The sequence below is a fragment of the Lactuca serriola genome, chromosome 6 (genome assembly GCF_051521515.1).
Source record: "Lactuca serriola cultivar US96UC23 chromosome 6, Lser_US96UC23_V15, whole genome shotgun sequence".
Lineage (NCBI taxonomy): Eukaryota > Viridiplantae > Streptophyta > Magnoliopsida > Asterales > Asteraceae > Lactuca > Lactuca serriola.
In genome coordinates this window covers 51260264-51279179 of record NC_136413.1, presented here as the reverse complement: position 1 = coordinate 51279179, position 18916 = coordinate 51260264, and the positions used below count along the sequence as shown (strand labels likewise).

The 18916-nt window shown below is 41.0% G+C and overlaps 1 pseudogene; it reads left to right on the top strand.

Annotated features, from left to right (window-relative positions):
- The first annotated feature begins 7424 nt into the window (after positions 1 to 7424).
- On the top strand, positions 7425 to 17498 carry LOC145059751 (uncharacterized; annotated as a pseudogene).
- Positions 17499 to 18916: the final 1418 nt, after the last annotated feature.

The following is an 18916-nucleotide window of genomic DNA, read 5'->3' as shown; positions in this document are numbered from 1 at the left end:
CTCACCAAGGATCATCTTGCAAGTCATAAAAATATTAAAATACCAACCATAGAAAGAACGAAGAAATAACAACCTTTTTTGTTCTTTGGGTCCTCTTGGGAGGCTTGGAAGTTGATGAAGAATGTGGAACCTTTGAGACAACAACAATGATTCAACTTGATGCAGATGCTAGTCTATAAACTCTTAAACCCTTAAGCTTTAAGTTCATAACCAATATGAACTTAACGAGGGCATGAAAATGAAAGCAATCTTCAAGAAAACAAGAACAAAAGGGCGAGAGTAACCTCCTCTTAGGAGGTTATGGTTTTGGGGAGTTAGAATGGATCAACAAACTCAAGTATGCAAGCCTCAAATTTATATTGTCTTAAAGTGAAGCCTTTAACCATTAGTTCCTTCCACTTTAGACAAGCATGTCCCTAAAGCAACTTGTCCCCCATGCATGCACCATGCTTCCTTTCTTTTTAGGAAACTAAGTGAAAAGCCATCCCTTTTTATGTCTCCCTCATTTTCGGCCATCATGAATGAAAAAGAAAAGGAAGTTTATATTTTATAAACTCAAAGTGTATAAGATATAAACTTTTTCTATTGCTAAAAGACAAAAGACTTACCTAGTCCAAAATGTTGTACATTACTTATTAATTCATACATTATGAAATAATATGTCATATTACTTGCTAATGAAAATTATTATTTCCATGAAATAAATAATTTCCAATTTAATTATAAGAGTTTTATTGAATATTTATTAAAATCAATTTCTATTAAATAATCAATTATATCAAGTTGTTGTTAGTGTGAACCATTAGTATCATATGCCGATTAGCAATATCACTTTAATATGACTCTTAAGCATACTAGACCTTTCACCGACAAACCTCTTGCTAAGCGCAAGCAATACAAAGGATCAAGTAGCCCCCGAATCAAACAATACCAAAGTAGAAATATCGTTCACGAGGAACGATCCTAAAATAAAACATACCATCATAAGTAAACACTTCAATATAATAAATAGATAAAGAAAATATAGATACCGGTCATTACATCAGGTGTCGTGCAAGCCTCCACGACCGTCTGTAATGCCTGTAGATCCGGGCTAGTCAATTTAGAGGCAATAAGTGTCGAAAATGACTTTTTGGCAAAATATTATTTAGAATAAATAATCTTAACTAAGTTGTAGTATATGTTACAAGGTTCCCATACATATAAATACCGCCGAAATCCAAGTTATAACGAAGAAGTTATGACCGGTCAAAGTTTCACCGCGGAACCGAGACGATACCGGGAAACGTAAATAGTGAATTTACGATAGAGCGAGATTTAGCCTTAGCGATTTAAACGAAAGTCGTAGAATACGTTAAACCAAAAGCGTGCATAAAAAGAACGCCCAATCTGACTTCGTATGAGGAAGTTATGATTTTTCGATGTTTCGGATTAGCAGTGTACAGCCCGAAATTCGAATATTAGATCGAGCAGTTTTTAGCCGACACAACCTGAACGAGAATCGAAGATCTCGTTATTAGTAGCGTAAAGATAAAAAGACAGACGAAAATGGACATTGGATGAAGAAGTTATGAGATTTTAACGGACTAATCTTGTCCCGGCCTGTTGAAAATATAACTTTAAAAATAAAGTCAAAATTAGCCGAAGGAGTCTAAACGAAAGTTGTAAAGTACGTCTCAACCTACGCGTGGATATAAATAACGTCAAAAACAGAGTTCGTATGAACGAGTTATAAATTATAATAGCATATTTACGTATTAAAACAAAGTATAAATCATATATACGTACACATATATATACATATGTATATATCATTAGAAAGGTATCGACGATGCGGTCATTATAAGACTAATGTTGAGTTCTTTCGACATTAGTCTAGTATAAATATCGTTAAATCTATTTAAAATAGTATTATAAATGGGTGTTTAGTTGTTTATATAACTAAAATGTCACTAAGTAATTATGGAGGGTAGTTTTTGAAAATTTAATTAGTATAAATAAGAGCCTTAGGCTCTCATATTTCTTGCACCATTCTCTTGATTCAAGAGTCTTTCTCTCCTTATCCCCCGAGCATTTCGGTCCCTCGTGATTCGACTTCTCTTTCTATAGTTTTAGTATAGTAAGGTGAGCACTGAAGCGCTGCACGAATCTTTCTTAGAAAGATTTAGCGATGAAGTGCTGCCCCTGCAGAGCCCGACTCCAAGGTAAAATCCCCTTGTAAGTAAGTTATGCTTACCCTATTTTAAATATAGTTTATATTTAAAATTAGTATGGTTATTATAAATTTATAATAAATATTTGAGCTATTATTATGACTTATATAAGTGTCGTTATAATATCTTTTTAACTACTCATGGTACGGGGAATCTGGTTTAAAGGGCCGCATAGGGTTGTTGGATTTCAGAAGTGCTATACGCCAAAATGGTCCTGCCCTACGGTGTTTTATGTCTGACCCCTGTCTGTACATAGTGGTTGGAAATTATTGTTTAAACGCTTATATAATAATAATAATAATAATAATAATAATAATAATAATAATAATAATAATAATAATAAGACTAATAATTAGTCACGATAAATATTAGACTAAAATCTAGTGGTAATAATACTAGGTTTCATCGAAGGAAATTATTTTAAAGTAAACGAAGCGTTGTCCGAGTACCGAGTCACCACCTTCTTAGGTGAGTGCATAGTTACTTTCATCTTACACATAGATCTGATGTATTTTATATAAACTACGTGCTATGTGTGCATATTATCTGAATACTCACTGTCTATGCTGGATGAACGTTTTTTTATACATGTTTTAAATGATTTGAACTGTATACGTATTTTAAATATACAAGTATGTTGGGTATGAGATGGGTAGATGAATGATGAGAGATAAAAGATGATGTGAGAAAACATTGCCAACTATAGACTTAGTGCCTAACAAATAACATCGACAGTTATGGACTTAGTGCCTATTAGACAAACACTGGTAGCTATGGACTTAGTACCTATTAGATAAACACTGGTAGCTATGGATTTAGTACCCAATAACTATGGAATTAGTGCTTTACGAACGAGCATTGATAGCTATGGATTTAGTGCCAGTCCTATAACTCTGGAAGGAAAGGACTTCAGAATGAACAAATGTGGGATAGATGACTCTTAGGATAGATCCTTAAGAGTAAAGATGATAATGGGGATGGGTAATTGGGTCGATTGTTTGATTGTTTAAACATAATAATTATATTATTGTGGGTAGAAAACCCTATGTACTCACCAGGTATCCCAACCTGACCCACTCAGTTTATTTATATTACAGGTGTTGAGATGAAGTCACATTACATTGAGAGATTAAAGAGATGTAGATCACTAGTGTAAATAAATCTAAGTTCTGTTTATGCTTATGTTTCTGTATTGACGATGATATCCCAAATGTTTTAAAATGAATTAAAAATACTTTTCTTCGGAAATGCTTTGATAACGTATTTATCATGTTTTACTGGGAACAAATTACGCAACATTTTTTATTAAAAGAGGTACTCTGATTTTTATAAAGCATAAACAAAATCGGTCTTTTCTGGCCGTGAAAATGGGGATGTCACACCGTCAACTGGAAAGATCCCCTCTTCACCACAAGTGCATACGCCTTACCCTGGCGGTCGTCGTTCATCCGTAGAATCACAGGAGTGGGTGCTGACACTGGCTGTGCTGCAGTCAAACTCTAACATTGGGTCTTATTATGGGCCCTATGATTACAATGGAAGCGAATCATGTGATATCCTAGGGTGGTGGTGGTGATAGTACAATCCCTGCTAAAATGACCCGTCCGACTGCACTTGAAGTAGCCAGAACCACCCACCCTGCACGGTCGCTCGTTTATCCTGCCGCACTTCCTACAACTGCTCCAGCCCTGTTGGCCCCTCGATCTTCAATCCTCAACCTTAGCCTCTTTGTTGATCCCCCTGAAACCTGATCCAAATCCGGCTTCCCCTTCCTCTCCATATCAATATCAATCTCCCTCTCTCGGGCTCTTGTTATCATATCGTCCAATATCTTGCAATTGGATCGGCTCACAAACTGTTAAATATCCTCCTCAGCATCTGGTGATACCTCGCCTTCTTCAACTCCTCGTCCACCACATACCGTGTAACCAAAAGCATCCTCTCTCGAAACATTGCGGTGATCTCAGCCATCATCTTAGTAGTTTGGCAGAGATCCTGAAACTCTCGAGCCAACTGTTTCACCTCAATCGTTGGTGCAAACTCAACCCTAAATCTAGTTGTAAAATCATCCCATGTCACCGAATCAATAGCCTCATCACCAACGTAACGTCCAACCTCCTCCCATTAGTCTCGAGCTCTGCTTTTCAGATGACAGGAAGCAAGTCTGACCTTTCCCCCCCCAGGATAACTGCTGGTGTGGAATGCATTAGCGACATCTGCTAACCATTGTCTGCTCTCAACAAGTCCTTCTCCCCATAGTATTCCAGAGCCCCACATGCCCGGAACTCCATAAAGGTCAATGAATGCACCCATATCAAGGCAACGCGTAATCTTAGATGAAATGAACTCCCTCGTCTGATCATCCAACTGCCTAGCTCTAGAACCTTAGCCCAACCCTTACCAACACTAGAACTACCATCCGGTTTACCTTAAAGAGTCACCATACTTAAAATAGACCATATAAACCATCATAATATGCATCAAAATATATCTAGGGATCACAAACTCTACAATCTTCCTGGTTTCATCACATATCTCCTTGACTCTAGTACAGATCCTCTACTTCCAGTCGTATATGCCCATACTAGCTTCCACATCTATCCTCACTTTCCTCAAGGATTGCTTTGAATTTGCCAAGTCACTTTATATCCATACAATTGACCCTCATCAAGATAGGGATCCCAACACTAAATCTCTTAATAGATTTTCCTAGGTCAAACTCTAAACCACTCTTCACCATCAGCTGCCGAAGGAACTCCCCCTAACTTCCTCTAACTAGCTCACGAATACGATTACACACCACCAAAACTATATAATCTTCAAATGAGAGGTCTCACACTACAACGGTTGTACTCAAACAAGAGCTGCACAATAGAGTTAAAACCTAACCTTCAAAAATTATCTTGTCTCAATAATATGTAACTTAACATATTCACCTACTAGTTAGCTGAAACTAGTGTGAACTCCTAAAAAGCACAAAGTAGGCAACATTCGAGCATTGAGTAACGATAACCAAGCATAACCTAATCCGACCATCCTATCACTAACCGATCATTACTAGCATCCAAGTCTATAAGATCATACAATAGGCATACAAAGGCATCTCCTAGCATTATATCATGCAAATACCGAGTAGATTCATGGCCCTAAATAGCATGCGATTCATAGATTCACAATTCAAATCATATTAGAGAACATGTATGGGTATTTTGGGAAAACTTAATTGAGCTTGGTCGATTGCATACACCAAACCATTTCTTGTATTAGAAAACCCCTTTTCCTTAAAAACATTTCTTTTGAAAATTTTACCAAATCCTCAATTTGAGTTTAGACACATCCGATAGTATGTATGAATCCCTTAAACTAAGGATCTGATACCAACTTATAATGTCCCAAAAATATGACCCAAAAATCTCATTTTAAAATTAATAGAACGATAATCCAAAACATTTTCATACAACCAAGAAAGACCAAAGTGTATCACTACATCACAAAATATCAGAGTAATTCTCAAAATGTGGAATAAAGTGGTGTGTGCTCCACAATCATCACGGGCTCTTCCCTTTCGAACCAGAAATACCTGAAACATAAATTGAAAACCGTAAGCACCAAACTTAGTGAGTTCCCTAAAATACCATATACCATACAAATTAAACACATACTTGTTGGGATTAGTTTGGTGTTGTGTCAATAATTATTATTATTATATTGTTTTATTTAATCTTTTATAACGGGCTGGGCCTGTCCACCCGATATTAATGTTCTAGGGTTAGAGTCACTACTAGAAAGCATCCCTTTAATGATGCTCAAATAATGATACACACTGATAGAGGACAAACATTTGTGCGCGCCCTAAAAATTAATGTCAGATTTCCAAAATTTTAAGGATAGAGGACACGCATTTATGCGTGCCCTAAAATTAGTATCCAAAAAGAAAAAAAAGAAATGCAGAGGGTGCCTTTCATAAAATGTAAGTCATGTAAATGTGTCGCTTTATAATTTTTAATGAAACACGCGTATTAGGCGCGAAATGACATCGACGAAAATTACCCCTGCCTATTGGATCCCAAAAATTGAACCCCCCGCCTCTTCATCATAGTTGGAAAAAGCCTTAGGGCCTTCATCTTCATCTTTACCAGTGGGAATACAGGCCGATTCTTCAGGGTTCAACAACATATTTGTAAACAACAAACTTATACGATTCTAGATCTCGGCCATGATTATGGCGCTTTAGAGCCAGCAATGTGAACATAATTCGTGAACATCTGTCATTTCCTTCTTTCAACATTTCCATATTTTAGTCTTCACAAATCGACAAGGGGCCTCTACAACCAAGTTGTTTCATCTTCATCTCGCTTTGGTTAAGAGAGAGATAGATATAGAAGCGATTGAGAGAAGAAGAAAAAAAGGGAAATCTTATCATTTTTGTGTGATTTTGGATATTCCCTAAAACCCGAGTCCCCACATCCTTTGCAAGACACTCATAAACATGTCTATAATTCAATGAAAGATTATTGTAAGTTTTCATTCTTATCTTTTTTTCTTCTCCTGTTTATGTTAGTTCTATAGGGTTTTTCTCTAAGAATGGATTTCCACAATAACTAGTTAAATGGATGGTTAGGGTTCCGTTTTAAGTTTATGCAGGTACTTAGAATGGATTACAAGATTTTCTCTCTCGCTCTCTCTCACTCTTTCTTGGCAATAGAAGACATGAACTTCAATTTTGCTGTAATATTTTCGTGATAAACGTGAGAGCTTCAAATAAGTTAGTTTTTTAGGCATAATAGGTTTGTGATTAAGAAGAGTTACATCTAAAATTTTGGAAAAAAATGAATCAGATTAGATCAAAGTACTGATGCGGCATATTATAAGGAGTACAATGTCCTGTATAAGTTTTTCTTATCATAAACTATATAATGGTTGTTTTTCTTAATATGAAAGAGTTGTTGTTGATTCCTCTCATGATGATGACGAGATAAAAGATCTAGTGAGTCTAGCTATGAATTTATTTCAATACAATAAAACACGGTCCTCAAAGATATACTCTATTGACTCTATTTATTTCAATACAACTTTCCACTTTGGGATGATCCGGTTTCTCCAACCATTTGTCTGAAATTGGTTTATGTAGCTCCTAAGTCACTATTGGTTTCTTTCTTTCTTCCAGATTGAGGAGACCTACAATTTTTGACAAGACGATCTCTACATGTGATGACTGTAGACAATCTATCTATTGAGTGGCTTGGAAACAATTATTTTGCTGTTGAGTGGAGGTATGGAAACCGATCATGGGAGCAACAATAATAGGTTGAAAAACAAAACAATACTTGTCCATTTTAATTTTAAATCTTCTATTTATTTTCATAACTATAAAATTCAAGACTTTATGCATTATATGTTACAAAATTATCCAATTCCCCTTTTTACTTCAATTGGTGTTTGTGTTTGTTACATCTACTTAATACAAGATCGTGCTTCGGTATTCATGCTTTATTATATCTAGTGTTACTGCTACTCATTTTCCTACTCATTTGATATGGTTTGTTGTATTTATGAGAAAATTGAGAGTTATCATTCCACTTTTGAGGTCATACCATGCGATTCAACTTCTGAAACGATATAAGTTGCATAAAACTTTAACAATTGTATAAACTCTATAATCCAGTGGCAAGATTACTGCAATTAGAATATGTAATTGTTATATTCTAACATCAGAAGTCAAAGATTTTGAAAATTTATAAAGGAAATCAAGGGTCTTGGTTCTTTTAGTATTTGAATCTCCTTCGATGCAGGGTTAAATGAATTGTAGATTGGGAAACTAGAGAGAAATATTATAGTAGATCAATACATTCACTTGTTATACATCTTAATAAATATAAAAGATGGGTGGTTGTGTGAGTGTGTACAACTTGAAACTTTCACAGATTGTCTGAATCAGCACCCATGGATTATGTTTTCCATAAACACCTTTGTTTGGATAATGGATATCAATCTTTTGTAAAATATCTTATTTGAATTTCATTTTATTGTCTATCAGTTTTTTTGTATCTAGTTTTTTATGTGATTTATCAAGTATCAAGGGAAGTATTCTTTATTTTAGTAGTTCTTTATTCCCCGTGTCTCACATATTCCTTTTTTTCAGCTGAAAAATCAGACAAATGGTTGGAGAAACCGGATCATCCCAAAGTGGAAAGTTCACCATTTTCAACTGTTTAGATGGGGGTTCAGGAACATTAGCATGCATAGTAAAAGAAAGTGTGACACTTTACACATACAACATCAGAACACTTCATGTTGAAGAAGCAAGAAACAAAGCAATCGATGCATCACTAGCAGATGCAATTTCACTGTAACAACGTAAATTTTCAAAACAAATTTTCATTCCAAACATAATAAATTTCATAAAACAAATTTCAAAACTCATTGTATCAAATATTATCTCAGAAAAACATGTCCCAGAATATCAAACACATAAATCTCTATCAGTGTGTACAGAACATGCCGGCGCCTTCCCGCGATCCTCGTTGGCACCTACAACATATATCGCACAACACGGTAAGCATAAATTCTTATTGAGTTCCCCAAAATACCACATACGCACATACGCCACTCAAGGCTATAACTCTACAAGACCTTCCGATCAATGTGTCTCAGGGAACTTCCGTCCCATAATTCTGGTAGACCTTCTGATCCCACTTCTTTGACCTTCCGGTCCGCATCATCTTGACCTTCCAGCCCATACACTGTTGACCTTCTGGTCCATATCATGATACTCATAACATAACATAGCGCATACATATCATATAACAACATACATCACATACTCATCATAGCACATAAGACCTTCCGGTCACACATAATTACCACTCTAGGTAAAGTATAGTGAGAAGACTCACCTCGTATGATGTCGAATAACCTCTCGTTCTCGATAACCCGACCTAGCCTCCTCCTATCAAATGATAACACCTCTAATCAATACTTTCACTTGTCCTCATCTCTAAAGAATGGGTAGAAGACCATTCTACCCTTCCCTGACCTCTCTTGAATCAGCTTGACCAAAACCCTAAGGTCAACTGAAGTCAACTCTAGTCAACAGTCAAACATTGACCAGACTCGTCGTGTGCACTCAGGTGACTCGGCGAGGCCATGAATGTTCTCAAAATCCTCCTAAGGCCACACTCGACTCATATAGTTAGCCTTTCACTTGACAGGTTACCACTGGTCACGAATCGCGGGGCAACCCTCCTCAACTCGTCGAGTTCCCTCCATGGCAACACTCAAATGACCTTCTGAGGTCAGATTTGTTTCTCTAACTTATAGATCTGACCTCCTAACACCCAAAAATCAGATAAAGGTTCAAACTTTAGCTTCATGCAACACTCATATGTCCTTATTTGAAGAAATAGCTCCTAAAATGGCAACCAAGGTCCACCACTCCAAAGGGATTGCATAAATCTAGAAAGTTGGGAAATCTTGACCTCTTAAGGTCCAGATCTAATGCTTATTTAACATTGGGACTTTATATACTCCAAAACCCTTTGAAGACAAGGGTCAAGAAACCCTAGATTCATGCAATCTACACCATACAAAAAGAGAGGGCCGATTTGTTACCTCAAGGTGAAGCTCCTTGCTCCAAAACCTCAGAATGACAACCTCCTTTGGTCCTTCTTGCTGAAACCCTTCTTTTGCTTTGCAAAAAGACACCAATAAAGCTCAACATGGATCTTCTTTCTCTCTCTCTCTGTCTCTCTCTCTGTCTCTCTCTCTCTCTCTCTAAGCTCTCTGGTTCATAGGGATCTCTCAAGGGTGAAGGTGGCCGCTAATGAAGGCCATAAGGACCCTTAAATAGGGAACATGCCCAAATATTTAGGGTTTCTTCCCACAACGCGGACTCGTCGAGTCGTCTTGGCGACTCGTCGAGTCCCTTCATTAATCCGAGTCATCAGTCGCGTTCCTACTCGACGAGTTTAGGCGTCAACTCGTCGAGTCCATCTTCTTAACTAAAAAATGAATACTTAAATTATGATACCTGGAAATCCGGATGTTACAATTCTCCCCCACTATAATCAGACTTCGTCCTCGAAGTCTCACTCTACAAACAGTTCTGGATGCTTCTCCCGCATTTGCACCTCCGGCTCCCAAGTTAGCTCGGACCCTCTCCGATGTTGCCGTTGGAGCTGAACCATGGGCACCTATTTGTTCCTCAGAACCTTGATCTTTTGATCCAATATCGTAATTGGCCTCTCAACATAATTCAGGCTCGCATCCACCTGAATATCCTCAAGCGATACTACTGCTGTCTCATCGGTTATACACCTCCTCAACCGAGACACGTGGAAGGTATCATGTATCTTGCTGAACTCTGCGGGTAGCTCCAAACGGTATGCTTCCTTGCCCACCCTTGCGGTTACCCTAAAAGGACCAATATACCGGGGCCCCAACTTGCCCCTCTTCCTGAATCAGGTGACTCTTTTCCAAGGGGATACCTTCAAGAGTACGAAGTCTCCAACTTGCAACTCAAGATCGGATCATCACCTATCCGCATAACTCTTTTGGCGACTCTGGTTTGCCAGCAACCTAGGTCCGACCTGTTGTATCTGCTCAGTCGTTTGAAGCACTATCTCATTGCTACCCATCACTTGCTGCCCTACCTCTCCCCAACAGATGGGTGTTCGACACCTCCTTCCATATAAAAGCTCGAAGGGAGGCATATCAATACTCGCATGGTGGCTGTTGTTGTAGAAAAACTCAGCCAAAGGTAGGTACGTATCCCACCTTCCACCAAAGTCTAAAACACATGCCCGAATCATGTCATCGAGCATCTGAATCATCCGCTCACTTTGTCCATCTATATGTGGGTGGTATGATCTACTGAAGTGCAATCTCGTACCCGACTCCTCATGAAACTTCTTCCAGAACCTGGAAGTGAAACGTATATCTCGGTCTGACACAATCGAGATCGGCACCCCATGACGCGACACTACCTCCCTCACATATAACTCTGACAGCCTCTCAGCAGAAGAGCTCTCACTGATAGCAAGGAAATGAGCACTCTTCGTCAGCCGATCCACAATCACCCAAATTACATCAACACCCCTCATGGTCCTTGGCAATTTGGTGATGAAATCCATAGAAATATATTCCCACTTCCACTAGGGAACCTCCAATGGCTGCAACTTGCCATGCAAACGCTAGTGCTCGGCCTTAACCCGGCGACAGGTCAAGCACCTCTCTACAACCCACACAACATCCCTCTTCATGCAAGGCCACCAATAATCTCTTTTTAGGTCCAAATACATCTTAGTGGCCCCGAGATTGATCGAGAACCTCGATCTATGCGCCTCCTCCATCAATATGCTACGTGCCCCACCCATAAATGGTACCCAAATCCGACCATGAAAGGTCATCAACCCTCGGCTATCGGTAATAAACTCGGATACCTGTCCAATCACCCGCTCTCTCTTGCGGTTCTCCGGTCTCACCGCCTCTGCTTGGGCCTCTCGGAAGGTGTACAATACTAGAGTCATCACTTTCATCCTAATGCATATATCTCGAATCGGGGCACTCTCCGCCCTGCGGCTCAGAGCATTGGCTACAACGTTAGCCTTGCCCGAGTGGTACAGGATCTCACAATCATAATCCTTTACAACATCCAACCATCTCCTCTGGCGCATGTTCAGGTTGGGCTGATCCATCAAATACTTCAAACTCTTGTGGTCCGTGTATATGGAACACTGAACCCCATACAAATAATGGTGCCATATCTTGAGGGCGAACTCCACTGCCCCCAACTCCAAATCGTGGGTGGGATACCTCACCACATGAGGCTTCAGCTGCCTCGATGCGTATGCTATCACATGCCCTCTCTACATAAGCACCGCCCTCAACCCCGATATGGACGCATCACAGTACACCACAAAATCCTCCACTCCTACCGATAGCGCTAACACCGGGGCTTCGCATAATCTCTGGCGAAGAGTCTCAAACGAGGTTTGCTGCTCGGGACCCCAAGTAAAAGCAACGCCCTTCCGGGTCAATCTGGTGAGGAGAACGGTAATCTTGAAGAAATCCTTGATAAATCTCCGGTATTAGCTAGCCAACCCCAGAAAACTCATGATCTCGGTAGGGGATCTCGACACCTCCCAACTCATAACAGCCTCAATCTTGACCGGATCGACCATTGTCCCATTCTAGTTAACGAGGTGTCCCAAGAACTGGACCTCTTGTAACCAGAAATCGCACTTGGAAAACTTGGCGTAAAGCCTCTCCGGTCTCAATTCTCTGAGGATCTCCCTCAGATGCTCCTCATGCTGCTCTCTAGATCTCAAATACATAGAATGTTGTCGATAAACATAATCACCGATCGGTTCAACATTGGCCTGCATACTCTGTTCATGAGATCCATGCACGCTGCTGGTGTATTGGTGAGCCCAAAGGCTTCACCACGAACTCGTAATGCCCATAACGAGTCCTAAACACCGTCTTCTGGATATCCTCATCCTGCATTCTCATCTGATGATATCCAGACCTTAAGTCCATGTTGGAGAACCAAGACACTTCCTGCAGCTGATCAAACAGATCGTCGATCCTCGGTAATGGATAACGGTTCTTGACCGTCAACTTGCTCAACTCCCGGTAATCAATGCACGTCCAGTGTGAACCATCCTTTTTCTTGACAAAAAGGATCAGCGCTCCCCACGGCGAGCTACTCGGTCGAATAAATCCCTTCCCCAGCAGCTCCTGAAGCTGCGAGGACAACTCCTGCATCTCTGGCGGCGTAAGGCGATAGGGTGTCTTGGCAATGGGTGCCGCTCCTGGAACCAAATCGATGCGGAACTCCACCTGCCTCTCGGGAGGCACACCTGGCAACTCCTCGGGGAAAACATCCGGGAACTCCCGCAACATCGGCACCTCACCGACTGAACTTGGCTTCTCTAGGCCACTCGTGTATCCATCACATACGCTACAAACCCGCTACAACCCTGATGTAGACATTGTCTCGCTCTGGCAGCCGAGAAAAATGCTGACCCACATCGGGTGCTCTCTCTGTATACTGTCAGCACTCCCCCACTAGGGTCTCGTATCATCACCATCTGACGCTCACAATCTATAACAGCCCCAAATTGGCTCAGCCAATCCATACTTACAATGACACAAACGTCCCCCATCGCAATCAGGACCAGATCTATCGGGAACTCAACACCGAAGATCTCAAGTACACATCCTCGAATCACATCCATAGCATACACCGCTCGCTCGCTCGCCGGCTATGGAAACTCGTAGAGGTTGACCCAACGCCTCTCGTCGGATACTAAAGTGCTGACGAAACGCTACAGACACAAAATATCGACTCACTCCCAAGTCAAAAAGCACTAAAGCAGGTACAAAACTCACAAGAAAAGTACCTACGCATACCATAATATAAGATCAATATATCAAACTCAGCATAAATAAATAAAAGAATACCTACCAGCCACAACATCGGGCGCTACGTAGATCTCCTCCGCTGTCAACTGAAAGGCTCTCCCGCGAGCCTTTGATGGTTCGGCCTTAACTGGCCGACCCTCAGTAGCTCGTGCAGCAGCAGGGGCAGATCCCTGTAACAGCTGCGGGCACTCGGCCTTACGATGGCCCGTCTGGTTGCAATCAAAGCAAACCTTAAATCCCTTGGGGATAGTCCTTGGCTATATGCCCCTCCTTGCCACACTTGTAGAAAGCACATGCTCAACACACTCCATCATGTCCCTTGCCGCACTTCCCACAATTGCGGCCCTTCTGGCCTCCAGATATCGTATCGGCGGGCTTAGCCCGCTTGGCTGCAGGCTGAGACTGTACCGGCCGCCTGTCCTTCCACCGAGACTCGGCCTCCTCCCTGGTCTGAGTTTCTAGCTCGATCTCCCTCTTCCGAGCATTTTCCTGGAGCTCGGCAAATTTCCGGTATGACGAGTTCGCCACGAACTCCCGAATGTCCCTCCTCAGTATGCTCAGGTATCAACTCATGCGTGACTGCTCAGAAGGTACGTGCTCAGGGAAAAACAACGCCCTCTCATGAAACATCCGTGTAATCGCAGTCACGGACTCCGTCCCCTGCTTGAGGGACAATAACTCCTGCGCCAATCATTCCCTCTCCACCGGGGGAACATACTCGTCTCTGAACATGGTGGTGAACCTCTCCCAGGTCACCGCTGTAATCTCTGCAAGAGTGAGATCTGTCATCACAAACTTCCACCAATCCTTCGCTCCCAAACGGAGTTGGTTCAATGCGAACCATACCTTCAGATGCTCCGGACACGAACAGGTGTAGAAGCATCCCTCATTGTCACAAATCCATCTCATCGCAGCAATCAGATGCTGCGTCCCATCAAACTCTGGAGGCTTCATGTTGCTGAACTCCCGGAACAACTACAAATCACCCCCTGAGGTCTGGCAGCTGCAACAGCTGTAGTAGCTGCAGTGGCTGCAGCCTCAGTAATCACATCATATCTCTCATCGAACGTCTCAATCAAAGTGGTCTTAATAGACCCAAATATCTCCAGTATCTTTGCGCGGATAGTCGTAGCTACCTCCTCGTGGATCATCCGACGAATCTCCTCGTCGCTCATGCCACTGGTCTCTGGTCTATGGCGTGTCCCAACCATGATGTCTTTGAAATACAACATTAAATATCAGAGACTTGCACAAGTATACATGCACTCGATAACTCAACCCTACTTGTTCCTTAGTACCCTAAGGAATTTACTTGGACTATTCATTGATCCGATATTTTCAGTAGTACGGGCCCTATACTACCGCCCGTACCACATCAACATTCACCCCAATTCATCCTTCTAGGATCCCATATAACAAGTATTCTACATCTTGGTAAGCATAGGCTACACTTCGGTAGACATCTCATGCGCTCCTCACTACTACCTACTCACTCTCGAAGCATCTCGTAACAGCAGCAATCACCTAGGCTAAGGCATCACAAATCAGACCACTTTAGTCCTAATATGAATACCTAGTCTACCCTAGCATACATAGCATATCACATAATATCTCATAACACATAATATAAGGGTATTTTGGGAAATCACCGTTCCGGCGCTGACTAATCGTACACACTGTTCCCCCATGCTTTTCTCAAAATCTTTTACTATTTTAGAAAAAATTTCTTTTATGAAAAACTTCCTCAAATCCTCAGTTTGAGTTCAGCTACACCCGAAGATGCATCCTAATCCCTCAAACCAAGGCTCTGATACCAACTTGTAACAACGTAAATTTTCAAAACAATTTTTCATTTCCAAACATAATAAATTTCATAAAACAAATTTCAAAACTCATTGTATCAAATATTATCTCAGAAAACATGTCCCAGAATATCAAACACATAAATCTCTATCATTGTGTAAGGATCATGCCGGCGCCTTCCCGCGATCCTTACTGGTACCTAAAACACATATCGCACAACACGGTAAGCATAAATGCTTAGGGATTTCCCCAAAATACCACATACGTACATACGCCACTCAAGGCTACAACTCTACAAGACCTTCCGGTCAATGTGTCTCAGGGGACTTCCGTCCCATAATCATGGTAGACCTTCCGGTCCCACTTCTATGACCTTCCGGTCCGCATCATCTTGACCTTCCAGACCATACACTGTTGGCCTTCTGCTCCGCATCATCTTGACCTTCCGGACCATACATCACATACTCATCATAGCACATAAGACCTTCCGGTCACACATAATTACCAATCTAGGTAAAGTATAGTGAGAAGACTCACCTCATATGATGTCGGATAACCTCTCGTGCTCGATAACCCGAACTAACCTCCTCCTATCAAATGATAACACCTCTAATCAATACTTTCACTTGTCCTCATCTCTAAAGAATGGGTAGAAGACCATTCTACCCTTCCCTGGCCTTTCTTGAATCAGCTTGAAAAAAACCCTAAGGTCAACTGAAGTCAACTCTAGTCAACAGTCAAACCTTGACCAGATTGGTCGAGTGCACTCAGGTGACTCCACGAGTCCATGCATGTTCTTAGAATCCTCCTAAGGCCTCACTCGACTCGTCGAGTGAGCCTTTCGCTCGGCGGGTTACCACTGGTCACGAATCGCAGGGCAGCCCTCCTTAACTCGTCGAGTTCCCTCTATGGAAACACTCAAATGACCTTCTGAGGTCAGATTTGTTTCTCTAACTTAAAGATCTGACATCCTAACACCCAAAAATCACGTAAAGGTTCAAACTTTAGCCTGATGCAACACTCATATGTCCTTTTTTGAAGAAATAGCTCCTAAAATGGCAACCAAGGTCCACTACTCCAAAGGGATTGCATAAAGCTAGAAAGTTGGGAAATCTTGACCTCTTAAGGTGCAGATCTAATGCTTATTCCACATTGGGACTTTATATACTCCAAAATCCGTTGAAGACAAGGGTCAAGAAACCCTAGATTCATGCAATCTACACCATACAAAAAGAGAGGGCCGATTTGTTACCTCAAGGTGAAGCTCCTTGCTCCAAAACCTCAGAATGACAACCTCCTTTGGTCCTTCTTGCTGAAACCCTTCTATTCCTTTGCAAAAACACACCAATAAAGCTCAACATGGCTCTTCTCTCTCTCTCTCTCTCTCTCTCTCTCCCTCTATGCTCTCTGGTTCGTAGGGATCTCTCAAGGGTGAATGTGGGCTCTAATGAAGGCCATAAGGACCATTTAGTAGGGCACAAGCCCAAATATTTAGGGTTTCTGCCCACATCGCGGACTCGTCAAGTCATCTTGCCGACTCGTCGCGTCCCTTCATTAATCCGAGTCATCAGTCGCGACTCTACTCGACGAGTTTAGGAGTCAACTCGTCGAGTCCTTCTTCTTAACTCAAAAATGAATACTTAAATTATGATACCTAGAAATCCGGATGTTACATTGACAAGGCATGGAAGCCAAAGCTACTGCAAAAACAAGCCCAAAAAGATGGAGCCAAAGCTGCAAAAATGGCAACCCGGAAAGCTAAACGGATCATTGGCCCGATTATTTCTTCCGGGTGGGATTTCTTTGAGGCCATTTATTATGGAGGAACTGTGACTGAAGGGTTTCTTAGGGGTACAGGAACATTTTTTGGGACTTATTTTTGTTGGGTATTTAGGGGAAGAAAGGTATAGGCGTTTTGGGTATTTGGGTGGCAGTGAATATTAAAGTTGGATTGGTGGAAGGATTGGGCTTATGGTTTATGATATTACTAATGGTGTTTATTTCTTGCTTGGGTTTGGTCAATTTGAGGAGAATGTTTGTATAATACTCATATAGGTTATACACCTGACCAAATCTTCCCAACTTGTTTGTGTAATTTTTCAAAATGATTGTAGGGTCCGAAAGGTGTTGCGTCTTGGGCTCGCTCTTTAGTCCATTTTGTATCCGGATTGGGCCTGTCCATCCGTGAGTTATTTCTAGGGTTTAGTATTTATAGATGCTTGCATGCATCTTAGTACGTAAGATTTAGAAGTCGATTATTTGAAAGATATTATCTTTATTGTTTGTAACCCTAATAGCCTCTACAACGGAAGTTCTTTATCGAGCTCTGCTGAGGCTTGAATCTATTGAATCATTCAACATATTTTGATTCATTCTTGTGCTTAATATTATTGTTTAACTTTTTTGTGATTAACCTGTTCAAAGATCTAAACGATCAAAGAGTTCCTTAACTCTTCAATTGGTATCAGAGCAGGAGACTGTGTAATTCATACACATATCTTCTGCGAAAGAAGTGATTAAGGTTTATTCTGCATTTAATGATATTTATTGAGCCGTCACTCCATAATTGACGTATCTCATTATTTATTCATCTTGCCCTAATATTACGTATTACAAAGTCTGATCTTATAATAGGTTATACGATCAAGCATTGACGATTCTCAATCTAATCCCATTAACATCTCAAACAATATAGGATCTACAACCAAGATTCCAATTCTCTACACTCAAGATTACGAGGTTTGGACGCACCACTTTGAAGACTACGTCATTGGATCTGAAGATAATGGGTATCTGATATGGGAAGCCATTATATCTGGCCCATTTTCTCATTCAGGAACATCCAGAATCATTAAAACTCAAAAGGAGTATAATGATTTGTTGAAAGACGTGAAAGATGTTGCTCAGGACGAAAAGGAGAAGTTTCAGTGCAACATTAAGGCATTGAGACTAATTCTATTCGCTCTTCAATCTGACACGTTTAGACTGGTGAGTTCTTGTAGTACAGCAAAGGAAATCTGGGATAGGCTGCGAGAGCTATGTTCCACAGATGAAGATCTGGAGCACTCAATTCATACCTTACTTCTATCTGAATTTGGAGAGTTCAAGCAGAATCCTGATAAGTCTGTTACGCAGACATTTGATCGCTTCAATCATCTTCTCAGCAAGATGATCAAACATGATATTGAAAGGAAGCTCATCGAACAGAAGGTCACTTTTCTGAATGGTCGAAGATCCGAATGGAGAGCTTTTGTGTCAACGGTTAAAGCACACGAGCAGTTCAAATCGTACTCGCTGACGAAACTGGTGGGGATTCTGAAATCCCAAGAAAAGACAGTGCTGCAAGAGAAAAAGCGTGGTTTCAAATCTGGGGTCTCTGGCGCTTCTGTCCAAGGGTAAAAGTGTAGAAGAAGACGAAAAGGATCTAAATCTGGGAGATCACGATCTGACAGCCGAAGACTATGCTAGGATAG